This window comes from Physella acuta, unplaced genomic scaffold (assembly GCF_028476545.2).
Source record: "Physella acuta isolate Inbredline_101_S28 unplaced genomic scaffold, ASM2847654v3 ptg001054l, whole genome shotgun sequence".
Lineage (NCBI taxonomy): Eukaryota > Metazoa > Mollusca > Gastropoda > Physidae > Physella > Physella acuta.
The window spans coordinates 41,220-59,501 of record NW_026732571.1 but is presented as its reverse complement, the minus strand read 5'-3'; positions in this window follow the sequence as shown (position 1 = coordinate 59,501).

Here is an 18,282-nt window from a genome sequence, read left to right as displayed (position 1 = left end):
CGGCTTTTGTCAGTGGGGACGATATAACTTATAATTTTGTCGAGCAAATAAAAAAAAATGAAAGTGGTTGGACGAATGTACAAAATGGATTCACATATACAACAAGATAGCAGCCAGCGTCCTAACTGTATGATTTGCAATGTCAAATTTAGCAATTCTAGTCTAGCGACGGCAAAACTAAGAGAACAATTCCTTATGCTGCATAGAGATGTAAATTACAATAAAAACGCTTAGTGAATTATATTTTCTGAACAGCGGAAACTACACTAATTTGTGGTATTTTAATGGTTTTGTTCATTGAACACAGTGATGATGAAGTACGGCTCAATTTGTGCATCGGTAAAATATATATTTATGTTTTGAATTTTAAAAAATACAAGTTTTCCCGTAGAGTCCGTTGAATGCAAACTTGGAGCTAGAGGGTTTACGTCATCTCATTTTCGCCGTTCGTGCCCAAGACACAAGGGGCAGATACAGTAGAGTTCATCTGTTTCAATTACATCGGCATATGAAGGGATGCTGTGTTCAGCACTATGCCCAGCCGCCTTTATTCCATAACGTGAGTTAGGTACTCATCCGAGCTGTGTGGACTCAGGAAAGTGGTAGTGAATTGAACTCAAGACTTTCGAGTTAGCAGTCTAGCTCTCTACCGCTAAGCCACGCCGTCCCGTTGGAAGGGTTCGGTACCTCCAAACAGGTTAAGAACCACTGCTCTAAAGTACACATCACTGTTAGGGTGGGACCTCTCTCTGCAAGAGTTATCCTTTCATCACAACGCTGTGTTGACATCACAATTGAATCCACTGTCATTGTTGACCCTGGATAAAGTACGGACCGTAGTTAAGGCCTTTGGCATTCGTGTAAATTGGACGCGGCTAATGAGAGAACAGTTGTCTCCGTGTAGAAAAAAAGGCTGCTCAGAGATGAAAAGTGGTGGCGTCTGTGTATCAGTAAATACAATGGAGTATGCGGGGTGGTTGTGGGATTTTAAAAAGAAATTATAGAACAATTAGATCTATGTGATACTTATCATCATTATCATCATCATCATCAAAAATACCATCATCATCATCCTATTCATCATCTTCCTCTTTTTTCCCTTTTTACTGACCTCGGGATATAAAGGGATAGTGTGGTCAGTACTATACCCAGCCGCCTTTGCTTTCCCGAACTGGAGTCAGGCGCTCAGTAGAGGCGCGTGAACATAGAACTAGCTAAATCCAGCCATCAAAACATTCCATACCATGGTCTATAAGCTACAGTGCTGTTGTCAGGATCTAGACTAGTTAGTGCCAGATAACCGTAGACGTTTGTTAAATTATGTTCATTAATTTTTTTAAAGCTTGTTTTGAATAGCCGTCAAAAGCTGTTTTTTTTTTACAAATATCAGGTATACTGGGATTTTTTTGTTTGTAAATGGGGTTTACTGATATAAAAATTGCTTGGTATCTTTGTGATTATGTAATTAGTTCTGCTGCTCCAAGACTAACGTATCTCATTGTTAGTAATTATTTTTTGTGTGTATACAATATGGAGCAGTTGTATATGATTTTCGCTTACAACTAAATGCAATTTAGACAAAAACTTAAACTTTGAAAATCAAATTAAATTGAAACAATTCTCAGATTTCAACTTACTATTTGTTTTTAAAGAATTTTCTTTGTTTTAATATTACAGAGTAAAAAAATTCACAAAAAGCATACAATTTTATAAGTTAGATGTATAATTTTTAAGACAAAAATGCAAGATCATTTTTAGGTCTGATTTTCGTTTGTCTCTTCTCTAAATTAAAAAATATTTTTTTTCAAAAATATGGCAAGCGATAAAATTATAGTTATATTTGTAAAAATTAAAGCCGTTTATTGATTTTTATATTTTCGTATCGAATATAAGCTGTTGAAAAGCAATTTAGAATCATTTTATCAATTCAAATATTTTCAAAAACTGCCCTCAACCTCTCCTTGAAGTCAAACGGAATGGCCAGGGAGAGTAAAACAATAAAAGTCAGAACAGTTGTTCTCCATGATAAAAATTCATACTAGTGATCTATGGTGTATAGCGTAGTATTGTATTTATATTAAATAATATAACATCCCCAACCACCACAACACCCTGACTCGACTAATCCAAATTAAAAATCAAAGTGTTGGTAAATTACCATTATATTACAAGTAATTATTTCTGACTATTTCTAGCCTTAATACAACACGAAGTAAATTTGTACTTATTACACAATTGTTTTTATATATTCAATTTTTGTTGAAAAATACGCTTTCTGGCATAAAAGCTTATGAAGGATTTGAAACTAGCTTTTCAGGTGTATAGACTATAGACTTTTTTTTTCGCCCCAGACACGTAATTTATAGCGTCAGTTGTTTGTTCGCTTTAGTATAACAGTTTTCATCATCGGCTTGTGAGGACTGATACAGATTTACAATAGTAATATTTCTTTCTTATTTGTAGTAGTCTGCTTTCATTCATTTAAGATGGTTTACTTATACATAGATCTAATACAAAACGTCTAAATATAAAGAAAAAAGAAAAATTAAAAACCAACCTGAAACTGAAAATGCAAATGTGTAATTAAATGATGATTCAAGGGATTTTTTTTCTCGGCGTGCGTGGTGGGCTGAGGGGACGAGGGGGGGGGGATTTGGGTTTTTAAGTAGAGCTGAAACAAAAATTGGGATTACCGAGAATTAAAATTATACACATTTTAAGCAATCGGAAAAGTTATGTTATTACAATGAGACACATCAAAGCAAACATTCTTCCCTTTCAAACATCTATATCTATACAGTCCTCAAACAGTTTTTTTTTATTAATTCAATTGTTTTAAACATTTAAATCAGTACTAATAATATATTTGATAGATTTTACACAGCATCAAAGACATGAACAATGAACATCAATTGCATATATAATAATCAAAGGGAGAAAATATAATGGCATAGACTATAGCAGGGGTCGGCAACCTGCGGCTCGCGAGCCGCATGCGGCTCTTTTGATATCAAGATGCGGCTCTCCAGCTCCTTGAACAAATACTAATAATCTTAATAAAAAATTAAAATATTTAAAATAAAAAAAGTGTTAGTGGCTCTTTAAAACCAGGGAAATTTTGAAAATTGTAACTTTTGGCTCTTCCGCTTCAAAAGGTTGCCGACCCCTGGTCTAAAAGACTATTTTTCAAGCCTTACTTTGTAGGGTAACATAAAAATTAATGATTGACTATTGTATACACCAAGGGCCGGCTACCGGCGACTCACGAGCTGCACGCGGCTCATTATAATTATTTGTGCATGTAACTAGAGACCCGCATTTTGACATGTAAAGGGTTCGTGGGCCGCCGGTAGCCGACTTTGGTGTATACAATAGTCAGTCAATCATTAATTTTTACCCAAGCCAGTAGTCTGAGTTGACCGTGTTTAGGGTTGCTTGGCTATGCGGGACACCTCCTGAGCCGGTGATGTCCGTAAAGAAAGAAAAAAAAAGTTATTGGCTCCTAAACTGGATTTGGGATAGTCGTATAGTTATATTATTTGATTACTAATTTTATCATAGCAGAGCTAAATAAAATACTTTAATATGTTTAGTGCGAAATATTAGTAATGCTTTTTAATTATAAAGATTCTTTCATATTAAAAGCTATTTATCTCAAATAAAAATTCAAAAGTATATATCTAATCCTAATCAAATGCCAAAATATTGAAATAAACATGTTAGTGGCTCTTTAAAAACTGGGAACTTATGTAAATTGTAACTTTTGGCTCTTCCCGCTTAAAAGATTGCCGACCCCTGGACTATAGGCGAAATGCAACACAATAAACACTTTACATGAATACCGTTTTGAAAGATCCCCTTGTATTCTTAGATTTGAAATGTTTTTTCTATTATAGTTTACTGTCTATAAATGTAGCATTGGTTGAGAAATTTTAAAAACTATTTCTCAAGTTGCTTGTAGTACGAACATGAGCAAATCTCACGGGCAGAGCTATCGTACGACGGGGACTTTATCGTAATTATTTATTGACTGGTTTCTCTAGTTACTTCGGTTGAAAAAAATAAAATCTTTAGGTTATCTCCCCTACTAAAAACTCGGCCCGGTATTATCTCCCCTGACTAAACTCCCATCCATCCGTCGTTAAGACGATTAGGGCAGGGATAATTTATGCTACTCGACGTCACGGCGGGATTAATGACAAACGGTCGTTTTCACACGGTCGGTCGGAGATAACGGGCGTTTCTTGTGGCATTTTGGTGACGTCACTAGACGATAAATCAATGGCACCCAGATGACTAGTTAGGACAGGGGACAGTGTCCACGTTACGTCCACGTAGACAGTGTCTAAGTTACGTCCACGTAGACATTGTCTAAGTTACGTCCAGTCGAGACAGGGGACTGTGTCTAAGTTACGTCCAGGTAGACATTGTCTAAGTTACGTCCAAGTAGACAGTGTCTAAGTTACGTCTACGTAGACAGTGGCTAAGTTACATCCAGTCGAGACAGGGGACTGTGTCTAAGTTACGTCCAGGTAGACATTGTCTAAGTTACGTCCAGGTAGACAGTGTCTAAATTACGTCCCCGTAGACAGTGTCTAAGTTACGTCCAGTCGAGACAGGGGAAAGTGTCTAAATTACGTCCAGTCGAGTCAGGGGACAGTGACTAAGTTACATCCATGTAGACAGTGTCTAAATTACGTCCCCGTAGACAGTGTCTAAGTTACGTCCAGTCAAGTCAGGGGACAGTGTCTAAGTTACGTCCAGGTAGACAGTGTCAAAGTTACGTCCAGGTAGACAGTGTCTATATTAGTTTACGTAGACAGTGTCTAAGGTACGTCCAGGTAGACAGTATCTAAGTTACGTCCGTCCAGTTTAAACACGGGATAATGTGTTAAGACAAAGGGCCTTATCTTAATCTAAAAACTTGGGTAACTTTGTTCATTTGATACTTTACAATTAATTACAGTTTTGTTTTGCAGAAATTTTTTCTACGATACAAGATGAAGGGGGTGGCAAATTGTTATGTTAGAAGTCCATTCTCACTTATTTGATTAAATATGATCTAGGTACCCAAACGAGCTGAGTGGACTCAGTCTTCTTACTGGGATCTTTTGATTGAACCGTCAATATAGCCGACATCACAACTTTTCATTGAAACACATGGTATTATACTTTATCAGACTTCACCGATTTTCTAGCTATATTGGTACTATACTTAGACTTCACCGATTTTTTTCTAGCTATAATGGTATTATACTTAGTGAGACTTCACCGATTTTCTAGCTATAATGGTATTTCAACCTAGCAAACTTTACCGACTTTCTATATTAACAAAAGACAACTTTAAAAAAATGTTTCCGATAACGGTTTCCGTTAACTTCTCCTCGCACTCTCTATGTCTATAACATACAGCCACAATTTCCAGACAGTTTCCGCATGTCATGGTGCAACTTCCGAGTCTATTCTAGAAATCAAATTCGTCTGAGACGGGCGTCACGTGATAAGAGTAAATAAGATAAACAATTGTGCTGAGTTGGGTGAATTTTTTAAACAACATTGTTTAAAAAATCACAAAATTGTGAAATTTGTATTAAAAAATTAATATTTCTCATAAAGGTAAACTCTATTTACTATTTAAATACCGAATGAAAGAGAATTTAAGGGGAATTAACTCACAATAAAAAGTCGAAGCTTTTATTTTTATTTATTTTTAATTTCATGTTTTCATATGAATAACCGAATTCTGCAAAGGAAAAAAAAAAACAACATAATGTATTTTTTTTAAACAAATAGTAATTAAACACTTTATGACTCTATTGAACATTTATATAATTTTTAAAACAGTATGATACGATTTCACTCTAAATGATAACAGTATCGATATTTTTCTAATTTTGCTTAAGAAATGTGATTGGTACCGGCTGACAACGATTCCAGTTCTGGAATATTGCATGTTCCGCTCTCTTTTAGCGTTGCTCGAAATTAATATTTGCACATAAAAACAATAACAAAAACAAAGGAAGAGGTTGTCTTCATTTTCCCATAGCCATTTTTAGCATCCCAAATCACGTGATTTGTGCAATTTATTTAGTCACCAAAACAAGGTAGTTTGTTAAAAACTAATTAGAGCACTACACCATCGACACTGCAAGGAACAACATGCTTGGAAAGTAGAAGTTACAGCTGATGAATTGAATTATTTTTATCAATTAATCAGCTTTCAAGTTAACTATTTTTATAGATCTGTACAATAAAGAATTGCTTTTTACATTTCTAATAGAGTAAAAAGAAATAGAAATATTTAATATTTGCTAATTAAAAGTTTTAATTTAATCTCGAAATTAAAAGATTTTAATCAAAACTTTAAAAACGACACACGTTTTCTTATGTCTGTTGCATTTTTATTTGAAAGACAATGATTTTTTAACGTATGACTGAATTCTTTAAGTTACCGACAGCTTTACATACATGTAGCATATATATATATATATATATATATATATATATATATATATATATATATATATATATATATATATATATATATATATATATATATATTTCTGGGTGACACAATTTAAATTTTTCTCATGTTAAAACGTTTGCCTCTGAAATCAGATCACTCGTAGAATAAACTCCCTTGTATTGTTATGTTTTGACTGACACACGCAGTGACACGGATGGGACTTGCGTCAGTGTGTAATGTCATAGTGACACTTGCGTCACGCTCTGCTGAGCAGGTTAATTAATACAGTTGATACCAAACCCCCTTGTAGCCGCATCCACTGGTGTGGATAAGATTTTTGACGTATCCACAATTCCATGTTAATCCCCCCAGCGACTACTGTGATTGTGATATTTTTGTTAATTTATGAACCTGCATATTTTTAATCTCATCTCTTTCATAAATTTCCCATTGGTTCTTGTGTGTTTATTCAAGACTTGTTAACAAAAAAATAACAAATAGAGGAAAACCTTAAATGATTTAGGTTAGTAAATATAAACAGAAAGTTATATTTCGACACCAAGGGTAGACAGAGGTACAGAATATAGTCCAAGTAGACGCAGAGCAGTTAAAAAAAAAACAACAAACGGGATCCGTACCTACCATTCCACACGGCACCAAATCGCCTCGCCTTCCATGCATCAAGTCAGACGTGTAACCATTTCAGCCAATCATCTCTATAAAAATAGAGCTTTCATGGCCGACTTGATCTAGATTTATATTTCAAGTCAATGAGAGAAATGATAGTCATTTTAAAATTTTGTTTGCTGTTAAGTATTGTTTATAACCTGCAATCAGAAGTTCTTATAGTTTTCTCCGTGGGGTGGAGGAGAGGGGTAGGGCTTGAAACTTTCGGGTGAGGGCGGGGGGAACCTGCAACTTTCGGGTGGGGGGTCGGGGGGGCTGAAACCTTTTTGGGGTGTGGGGGAGGCTTGTAACTTCCGGGGACGGGGTGGGGGTGTTTAAAGGTGTGGACACTGGTAAAAATATAAAGTTCCTATTTACATTCTATTTCGTTCGGGTGGGGGTGGGGTGGACTTGCTGTGTATTAAGTTAAAGTAACAAATATAATTAGACGGACAATCATTGAGGGTCCATTAATTGAAACATTTCTGATCATGTCGAAGTTCCATGAATGAAAAAAAAAAAATTATTATAAAACTTAAGGTCAATGCCCCCCACAGCTTAAATTACCCAAGGTATAATTAACCAATCAAACAACCTCTAAAACAATGGCCGCCGCCATGTCGAGATCTTCCGGAAGTGGCGTAATTCTGCGAGTCTTTGATGCGCGCGCGATGACAGCTGCGCTAATCCCGTGGTTGTGTAAAGTGTTCCAGTCATTACTGCAGACAGCAGGAGAGCTGAGAGATGCCGGGTCTTGATTGACAGCTAGATTCTCGGTGAATCGAATTCGGGGTCAATTTTTTTTTTGTAAGGTTCGAAGGTCAACCTCTTCGTGATTGTTGAGGTGGGGGAGATAAAAAGAAAAGTATAGGCAATCAAAAGACAAGAATTTCTTTTGGTTTTTATGTTCTTGTTAAATGTGACAATTTGTAAAAATAAAATCTTTCATGAGGTTATAGATATTGTATTGTAAAAGTAAAATGAAGTGTTTTTATAATGGAGTGGAGTAAGCCTATACAGCTAAATTAAGTTCAGTTACTTTAATTCTGTTTGTATCCTTTATAATGACGATGATATAATGGATTGGAGTAAGCCTATACTTCTAGATTAAGTTCAATTACTGTATCTTTGTTTGTATCCTTTATAATGACGATTATAGAATGGAGTGGAGTAAGCCTATACTTCTAGATTAAGTTCAGTTACTGTATATTTGTGTGTATCCTTTATAATGACGATGATATATTGTTGAAAGGTCACTCTATTGTGGAGTGGAGTAGGCATATACTGCTAGATTAAGTTCAGTTACTTAAATCTGTTTGTATCCTCTGTATCCTTAATACTGACGAAGACATTGTTGATACGTCACTCTATTGTGAACCTTTGTTCAAGGTCTTAAAGAAGTTGGATATTTCCCATATATTTTATGTACCGTCTTGACTGCGTGGCCTAGCGTTAGAGAGCTAGACTGTTAACCCGAAAGTCTTGCGTTCGAATCCGGGTTCAAATCAGAATAACATCCCTGTGTCCATCCAGCTCTGATGGGTACCTAACTCACATTAGGAAAACAAAAGATAGCTGGGCATAATACTGACCACTCCCCTTGTATGCCGAGGTCATTGAAACAGATAAACTCTACTTCGTCTGCCCCATTTGTCTTGGGTACAAACGGGAAAAGATGATGAAGCACTGCTTGATTTCAATTAGCGAAAGTAAAGTGTTGCAGTTGTTTAAAACAGGCTCCGTGTTTATTTAGCTATTGTACAGGTGCACAACCTATTTTCGTTCATTTAGCTAGACAACAGATTCTATATTGCTCCTGTTCATTATTTAGGAATCGCAATTTGTCGTGTTAATCATACATAGAAACGACATTACTGCACGTGAATTTATTTTTTTCTAATTTTGTTTTCTTAAGCTCTTAATTATAATCAAAATGGCCACGAGTATTTATTTGTTAATAATTCCGCATTCCCTTGATCTAGGTTACCATATTTTTAAATTTATACTTTGTTCTATTCAAATTTTTTTATTGATTGATTTCTTTCTGGTTTATCCCTACCATAACATTAAGTCGAGTGTTGTTTTTTTTGCTTTGATATTTGAAAACAAGCTAAATACACCATATGGTTAAGGCATACGGCTGCTAACTTGAAGGTCTAGAGTTCGAATCCCGGGTTTTTGAGTCCACCCAGCTGTAATCGGTAGCAGACTCACATTAAAGATGGCTGCGAATAGACCTGACTACACTATCTCTTCATATGAAGAGGTCTAAGAAAAAGGTGAACTCTACTACCTCTGCACTATGATTGATAAATGGTTCGACAGTAAGTTTACTTTTTTATAAGGTTAGGGTTAATAAAAATAGAAACTAATTTGAACACTTCAATATGGCATACACCGACAGCAGTTAATATCACAAAATACGGATGTAGATGGAATATGAAAAAATGGTTTAAAAAAAACGCAAAAAAAAAAATCTTTTATAATAACGCGCTTTTAAATTCACAAATCCAAGATACTTTTTGTAAAGATTTTCTTTACCTATAATCATCATCATCATTATCACTGGGCGCCCCTTAGCGGAAGAGGCATCAACAAATGAGCGCCTTTCTGTGGGAAAGTTAGGCCGCCTTCCTTCAACACTTTCTCCATTGATCTTCTTTATTTTGACCGCCCAAGTTTTCTCTTGCAATGTTCTAACCGAGTGCAGTCTTACCTATAATAGCAAAAAAGGTTAGCATTAAAATAATAATCTGTATATTTAGAAGCTTTCAAGGGCGGTAACAGCTAGTATGATAGCATAAATGGGACATAACCTTATGTTTTCCATGTCTCACTACTAGAAGAACTCAACACCTTTACTTAGTCTTGATTTTAATTTTAACTCAAACCCACACCAGTTGAATTTTATTTTCGTTGATATTCTTACGCTAAGGGCTGTCCTTTGTGCATGGTAACCATAGCAACAGCCAGGAGAGAGATTTCAGACTAATCTTGATAGACTGTTGTGTCAAAGATATTTTATATCGCTAAGGACACGGGATTAATTTGTAATCTGATATTCAATAAGGATCTCACAATTACGTTCAACTTCGCGTGAAGGGAAAGTTGGAAATAAAATATTTTACAATAAGCTTGTGTCAACTTTATTATTTTTTTTTAAATATTGGAAATAAAATATTATGACATTGTTATGCAAACTATATAAAACATTTTTTTTAAAAATATTGTAAAATTGTTATGCAAACTACATAAAAATATTGAAAATATATAATACGAGCCGGCCCGCGGCATAACATACGCCGCTATTTAGTTGTTTCTACTTTTCAGTAATTCATAATTTGTGAATTCGACAGTACCAACGCTGACACTGAAAATTTTTCTTTAAAACACTATAAGTAGCTCGTTAAGGACCATAACCCCCCACCTTCCTTCCCCCCCCTCCCCCCCCCCCCCCCCTACGTTTAAAATCGTTGGCTCTGCTTGTAAACATTTAGAGTGAACACAGCTCACTAAAACCATGTAGGGGTGGGGAGGTAGGGAGAGCGTTTGCAGCTTGTTTTCTAACGGCTCGAAGAGGAGAATTATATATATAGATAAAATTGTTATTCAAACTAAATAAAAAACTATATAAAAGTATTGAAAATTAAATGATATAACATTGTTCTGCTAAATATATTGAAAATAAAATATTATCAAGATGTTTTGCAAACTAAATAAAAATAGTGAAATAATATGTTACAACATTATTATAGAAGATGTGTTAAAAATATTGAAAATAAAATATGTTTAAATATGTTTTTTCCAATTTAATAAAAACAAAATTGAACATAAAACATGCTACAATTTATTTGTAGCAAGTTAATCCAAATATTCCTTGTCTTACTAATATTAAAACCAGCTTCAATACTGTTTTAAAAAGTTCTAAAGCGAAGACTTGCTACAGTATAGGTTCTTCAAAAATTTGAATGGGTTTCTGTAACATCTAAAAAAGGTATCCTTTATGTTTGGTTTTCATTATCATCCTCATCATTATCAACATCATTATCGTCATAATCATAATCATCATCCTTCATGATTATCATAACATAAAAAGATAACCCAGGCTTTATTTACTAAAGTGAAATCTATTTCAACAAAGTAACGATGGTAAAATGTTGCTCTTTAATGTAAAATCTATTGCAATAAAATAACGATGGTATAAAGTTTCCACTCGTTCAAGATTGTTTTAAGTGACAAATTTAAGTTAACCTAAAAGGTAATGCTCATCTACATATAGAACATAGCACTGTGCTGTGTACATGTAATAATCATCTACATATAGAACATAGCACTGTGCTGTGTACAGGTAATGATCATCTACATATAGAACATAGCACTGTGCTGTGTACAGGTAATGATCATCTACATATAGAACATAGCACTGTGCTGTGTACAGGTAATGATCATCTACATATAGAACATAGCACTGTGCTGTGTACAGGTAATGATCATCTACATATAGAACATAGCACTGTGCTGTGTACAGGTAATGATCATCTACATATAGAACATAGCACTGTGCTGTGCGCATGAGATGAAAACAGAAACAAATATTTGACAAATGAGAATAGATGTGCTTGCATTTTCTGGCAAATGTCAAATGTCATATTTGACAGTTGTCTGATACGATAAAACCATTGTTTCGTTTTGCATATGAAAACCTTTCGCAAGTAGAGATATATTAAGTCAGCCAAACGAAATCACAAGATACAGATACCTTAGATAAATAAACTTTGATTTTTAAAAAGTTCTTTAGAAACATATAGGCCTACCGAATATCTAAATATATAGCCTACATATGTATTATTATATATATGGTATTATACATATACAGATATGGCATTATTGAAATATCACTATAATTACATCTACATTTAACACATTTTTACTTTCTCGTATATACGAAGTATAGAGAAAGTATTGTAATCGTGCACAAAAATCACTTGAAATTTTAACAATTTTCACCGTATTACACCTCAGTCCTTCATCACATCCGAAGTATAGTGGACTTATTTTAATCGGGCAAAAATTATCAATCCAGATTTATCAAAATTAAAAGGTTTTATGCGTAATCCAGTCTGAAAAACTGGGCTTTGCAATTCTGTCCGTATGTCTGTGTGTCTGTCTGTCTGTGTGTGTGTGTGTGTGTCTGTGTGTAAACACGATTACCTGAGTACCGTTACAGCTAGGTTGATGAAATTTCATATATAAGTATTTTATCAAAATCGTAGATCCGTATCAACGTTTGAGCGATTTCCGATAACCGGAAGTGGTACTTTTTCTACTTTGAATTTTTCAAAAGCCTATAACTTGAGTACTATTTCAGATAGATAAATGAAGTTTCACATGTGAGTAAAAGATCTAATTTTCTACCTTCTGTTAAATTTTGAGTAATTTCCGTTAACCGGAAGTAGTAATTTACGCTGCTTCCGATTTCTCAAAAAAACCAATGTAGATTTTTAAATTACTAATAATATTGCGTACTAGTATGCACTTTTTTATTTGGCGTTCACTTGGTGTTCAATTCTTTTGTCTACGAGATTTTATTCTATTTTTAAAACTTTAAGTATTTAAAATGGATTAAAAATCATGTCTATAGCCCGAGTTCCCATCCCTTGTTGTTTTATATAAAATTCGAGAAAGTTTAGGGGAGATCACTCCCGGTTTATTTAAATTTCTGTTTCAAAAACAAAATAATTTTACATTAAATATTGATTTTCACATTACTTTATTTACAGTTAATTAAAGGTGAAGTAGGAAATCAAGGGAAACAACCTAAACTATTTCCTTGAAATTCGATAAAATATAGATATATTTTAAAAAATCAAATCAACATAAGTAGCATTATTTATTTTATTTACTACAAAATTTTATATTAAATTTGCAAGAGAAATTATACATTTCTTAAATTTTAAAGTTATTAATTGACACTAGTTTTAAAATCGAAAACATTAGCTATGTTGAATACTTAACTTTTTAAGTGTTGAATCTACAAGTCAGACATCGTTTCATTGGAATTACCTCTCTGACTAGTTTTAACTCTGCTTCTCCGTTATTTCCCAAAATTATTTTAAAAAAAAATGTGGAGGTCAAAGTATAAAATAAGGGTCGATAGCAATCGATACATAAGTAGCCATCTATAACGTATTCCCTGAAACTGATTCGGCTTCATCCAAAGGCTAAAATGTGCTCCTTCCTTAAGCTAATTATAATCGCTCGTCTCAGTCTTAGGGAACGAAGTGGTCGTATAGTAGAACTTAGAAGGCTAACCCGAAAGTCTCGAGTTCGGATGCGTGCACTAGAGTGGAGGACCTCCCTGATGGGTACTTGACTCATGTTAGGGAAACTGAGGCATCTGAATATAGTTATCATCACATTATCCCCTTGTATGCCGAGGTATTAGAAACAGATGTATATTGGGCACGAAGGGGAAAAGATGATGATGAGGATGAAGGTAATACGAATGATGAGGATGATCAGCATGATTAGGATGATGTCTATGATGGGGATGATGATGATGATAAGAACGATAATGATGATGAGAATGAGAATGCTGATAATGACGATGATAATGATTATGATGTCTTAGAACCATAAATTTTTTTCATCCAAAAACTGATAGCTGATAACATCTTATCCAAGTCCATACATTCCCCCACCCCACCACACACCCCACTACACCCCCCTCCCCTTCATCTCACACAAGTAACAGCCGATAAACCACTCCGAGTTTGGCACATTCTAGCCTGTAATCCATCAATCGTTCATCTAAATCCTGGTTACATGACGTAGATGTGACGGATCATCTAAATCCTCACCTGCTACAGCATCGATACTACGATCAATTTGGGGATTAGGAGTTGAAAGGTGAATGGGTTAGGGTTCAAACGGTCTTAGTGTCAACTATAGGACAAACTATAATTGGACCTTGATCACATTGTCAACTATAGGACTTTCATGACGCAAACCTTGATCACATTGTCAATTGTAGGACAAACTATTATTAAATCTTGATTACATTGGCAACCACAGGACTTTCTTAACGCAAACCGTGATCACACTGTCAATTATAAGACTTTCTTGACGCAAACCTTAATCACATTGTCAATTATAGGACTTTGTTGACGCAAACCTTGATCACATTATCTATTATAGGACTTTGTTGACGCAAACCTTGATCACATTGTTAACTTTTGGACAAACTATAATTAAATCCTGATTACATTGGCATCCAGAGGACTTTCTTAACGCAAACCTTAATCACATTGTTAACTTTTGGACAAACTATAATTAAATCCTGATTACATTGGCATCCAGAGGACTTTCTTAACGCAAACCTTAATCACATTGTTAACTTTTGGACAAACTATAATTAAATCCTGATTACATTGGCATCCAGAGGACTTTCTTAACGCAAACCTTAATCACATTGTTAACTTTTGGACAAACTATAATTAAATCCTGATTACATTGGCATCCAGAGGACTTTCTTAACGCAAACCTTGATCACATTGTCAATTATATCACATACTAGAAATCAAAACTTGATATTGAAAAAAAACCTTAAATAACAAGGGTATTTAATTCAAACAATGTCAAAAAATGGGTTATCTATGTATGACGTGACATACGGGGGGGGGGGGGGGGGGTAGACAGGACGTTATGCTACTTAAAGAAAGTTTTAAAAAATGTTGGATGGTGACTCTAGACCTGACCCCAAACCCCACATCCACACCCATCAACCTATCAAGTTCACCTCATCACAAACCAGCATCGACGACCCACTAAACGACCCTGTAAAAGAGAATACCAAAAACACACCGTCTATTGAAGTGCTTATAAAATATTAAAGCTGTCCGACTGATTGTTTCTCGGACGTTCGCTTTAGGTTAAAACACACGTTGTTGTGTTTTTATCGTGGTGTTACAATGGTATTAGTGTGTTTAGCTAAGGATGCCGCGGGCATAACAACTGTTATTTGAAAAAATATATTTATCGAGTATAGCGTACTGTATCAATAAAATGACAGTTTTTAATAATTTTAAACTGCTGGATTTGAAAATTGTAGTGAGGGTTGTTCAGGGAACATAATTCTTTTTGTCAAGAAAATTTCAAGTGCTCTTATCATAGAGTAAACCTGCACCTAGAAAAGTGTATAGTGTTCTTTGTAAAATTGTTCAACTTTTTTATTGGGATAATTTAAAAAAAAAATTTAAAATTAAAATAAAAAGTGCAATTTGCTATGGTTAGTTTACTTTATAAAGTGCATTTTATTTACTATAAAAGTAGTTATTTTCCTTTTCTTTGAGAATTCTGTTATTAAAATTCGTTACAAAATCTGAATCTGAATCAATTTATCAGTTTTATTTTCAATCTGCTTTTTAAATTATTTTTTTTCATAACTTAGCCTTGCCTTAAATTTTAATTATGATTTTGGTTAAATTTTTAAAAATTGATTTTTCAAAAAAAAAAATGCGATTATATAGTTTATGCCTGAGGTTAAAACTAAGCGGAAGGAAAGTTGAGAAGTATACACTTGAAGTAGAATCTACTGGAAGCGATATAGTATTGATGGCATTATCGGTTCTTAGATCAGTAAGAGAGAGATCAATATCGAGGGCCTATGAAGACAAAGCCGCACGCCGCCATATACAATAGAAGCAGCTTGCGTCTTGTGAAAGTATGACGTGGAATATTTCGCCTTAGGGCGCCCGTATTTCCGATCGTGTTCCGCGGATGAAAAATTTGAACAATGATTGAATTAGGGGTTAGGGTTAGGTCAAAATTAATCGTCCGATGCTGGTATTACTTTTGTAGTGGGTGGGTTGTATTGTTTTTATCGATTTAAAGATTTTTTTTTGTTTTCTAAAATAAAAGATTGGGGATATTAGACTTGGGATTATTTAGGATACATGAAGGATGTTGTAAAACATTTTATTTTATTTTGTTGACTAAGGAGAGAAAAGGAGTTTGTTAAAGCAATTGATCTATTTCTCTAGTTTTTAAAAAAACGAAAAATAATTTCGCGGCAAATTATTATCAATAAATAACGGATTTTGCTTAAAGAATTGGGCAGTCTTGTTAATAGGTTTTGAGGGCGTTTTAAAGGAAATTCCGGTCGGTATTTAAGAATTAGGATTTTTAATTATTTTTATTCGTGTTGTATGTAGAAAATTGCAAGAATGGCACAATATAAAGTAACAGGACTTTCTCAGTGTGTTGGTAAAGTTAAAGGATATTCACAGGTAACTGGTTAAGTCATCAGGACAGTCCCAGGCAACTGGTTAAGTCAACAGGACAGTCCCAGGTAACTGGTTAAGTCAACAGGACAGTCCCAGGTAACCGGTTACGTCAACAGGACAGTCCCAGGTAACTGGTTAAGTCAACAGGACAGTCCCAGGTAAATGGTTAAGTCAACAGGACAGTCCCAGGTAAATGGTTAAGTCAACAGGACAGTCCCAGGTAACCGGTTACGTCAACAGGACAGTCCCAGGTAACCGGTTAAGTCAACAGGACAGTCCCAGGTAACCGGTTAAGTCAACAGGACAGTCCCAGGTAACTGGTTAAGTGATCACTTCATGTGTAAGAGGTCACCAAAAGTGCTTAGGTTAACTGACAGGTATTGTGTCTAGCTCACGTGACTCCCGTCCGACCTCCCGCCCCCTTGTCTTACCTGACCGGATGAACGTCATAAGGAATTCCACTCACAAATTTTGACGTCTCTGACCGGGTGACATATTTTTTTCTTAATATTCTGCACATGTATTACCTCCCTTTTATTCGCCTTGTTTTAATTTCCATGATTGTGATAACAGTTAATTGATAACAATTTGATAAAATCTAGTACAAGCCCCGTCATTTTGTTAAATTAATATAATTTCATAGAAAATGAAATAAAATCTATCGGCTGGGATTTTTTTTCTTCCTGATTTAATTTAAACAGGAACGATAACTCGCCCGAGGAGTTGTATTTTCCCTTGGTCCGTCCTTTGTAATCTAAGGGAAAAAAAAACAACCGGATTGAACGAAATAGATGACGTGAGAGAAAAATGTTAAATAAATTTAAATAAAAAATAAAAATAAAAAATAATAGAAAAAAAATTGTATATTGAAATTTGTTACGAGTAGGCCTACACATAAGTTTTGCATATGAGGTTGCGGATTTTGAACTTTTTTTTTCGATTTTTGTGTGGTGCCTACTTCTCTGTGTGGGGCTGTGGTGCCTACTTCTCTGTGTGGGGGTGTGGTGCCTACTTCTCTGTGTGGTGGCTGTTTCAATGATCTCGGCATTTGAGGGATGGTGTTATCAACGCTACGCACAGCCGCATGTGTCAGGTACCCATTAGAGCTGAGTGACTTAGGGACGTCCTACAGACTTAATGCCGAGATATGAACTCGACTTTCGAGTTAGAAGTTGTATGGTGTACCATCCGACCACGCCTTCCCTGTTTTGGTCTACGATCAGACCTACTTTTGACATATTTTTAACCATGTTTTTAACTAATCTGATTTGTGTTTTAATTAACTGTCGGAGTAAGCAAACATTTTAAAAGTTCAACGAAAAATGTATTACAGTTAGACTTATAAATCTAGAAAGTGTTAAGTAAACTTTCTCTTTGAAAAAATATCGTCTACGTAACATACCTAGTGGGACACTCTCCTGACACTCCAAAACACAAGATATGACTTAGACAAACCAGACCTAACTTATACCCTACTTGACTTAAATTAGACCTGACTGCCACCAGACTTCACTTATAACAGACTTGATTTATACCAGACTTGACTTATACCATACTTGACTTATACCATACTTGACTTAAACCAGACTTGACTTAAATTAGACATGACTTAAACCAGACTTGACTTAAATTGGACTTGACTTAAACCAGACTTAACTTAAATTAGACTTGACTTAAACCAGACTTGACTTAAATTAGACTTGACTTAAATTAGACTTGACTTAAACCAGACTTGACTTATACCAGACTTGACTTATACCAGACTTGACTTATACCCTACTTGACTTATACCCTACTTGACTTAAATTAGACCTGACTTATACCAGACTTAGGGGTCGGCGTGGTCGAGTCGGTAAAGCTCATGGT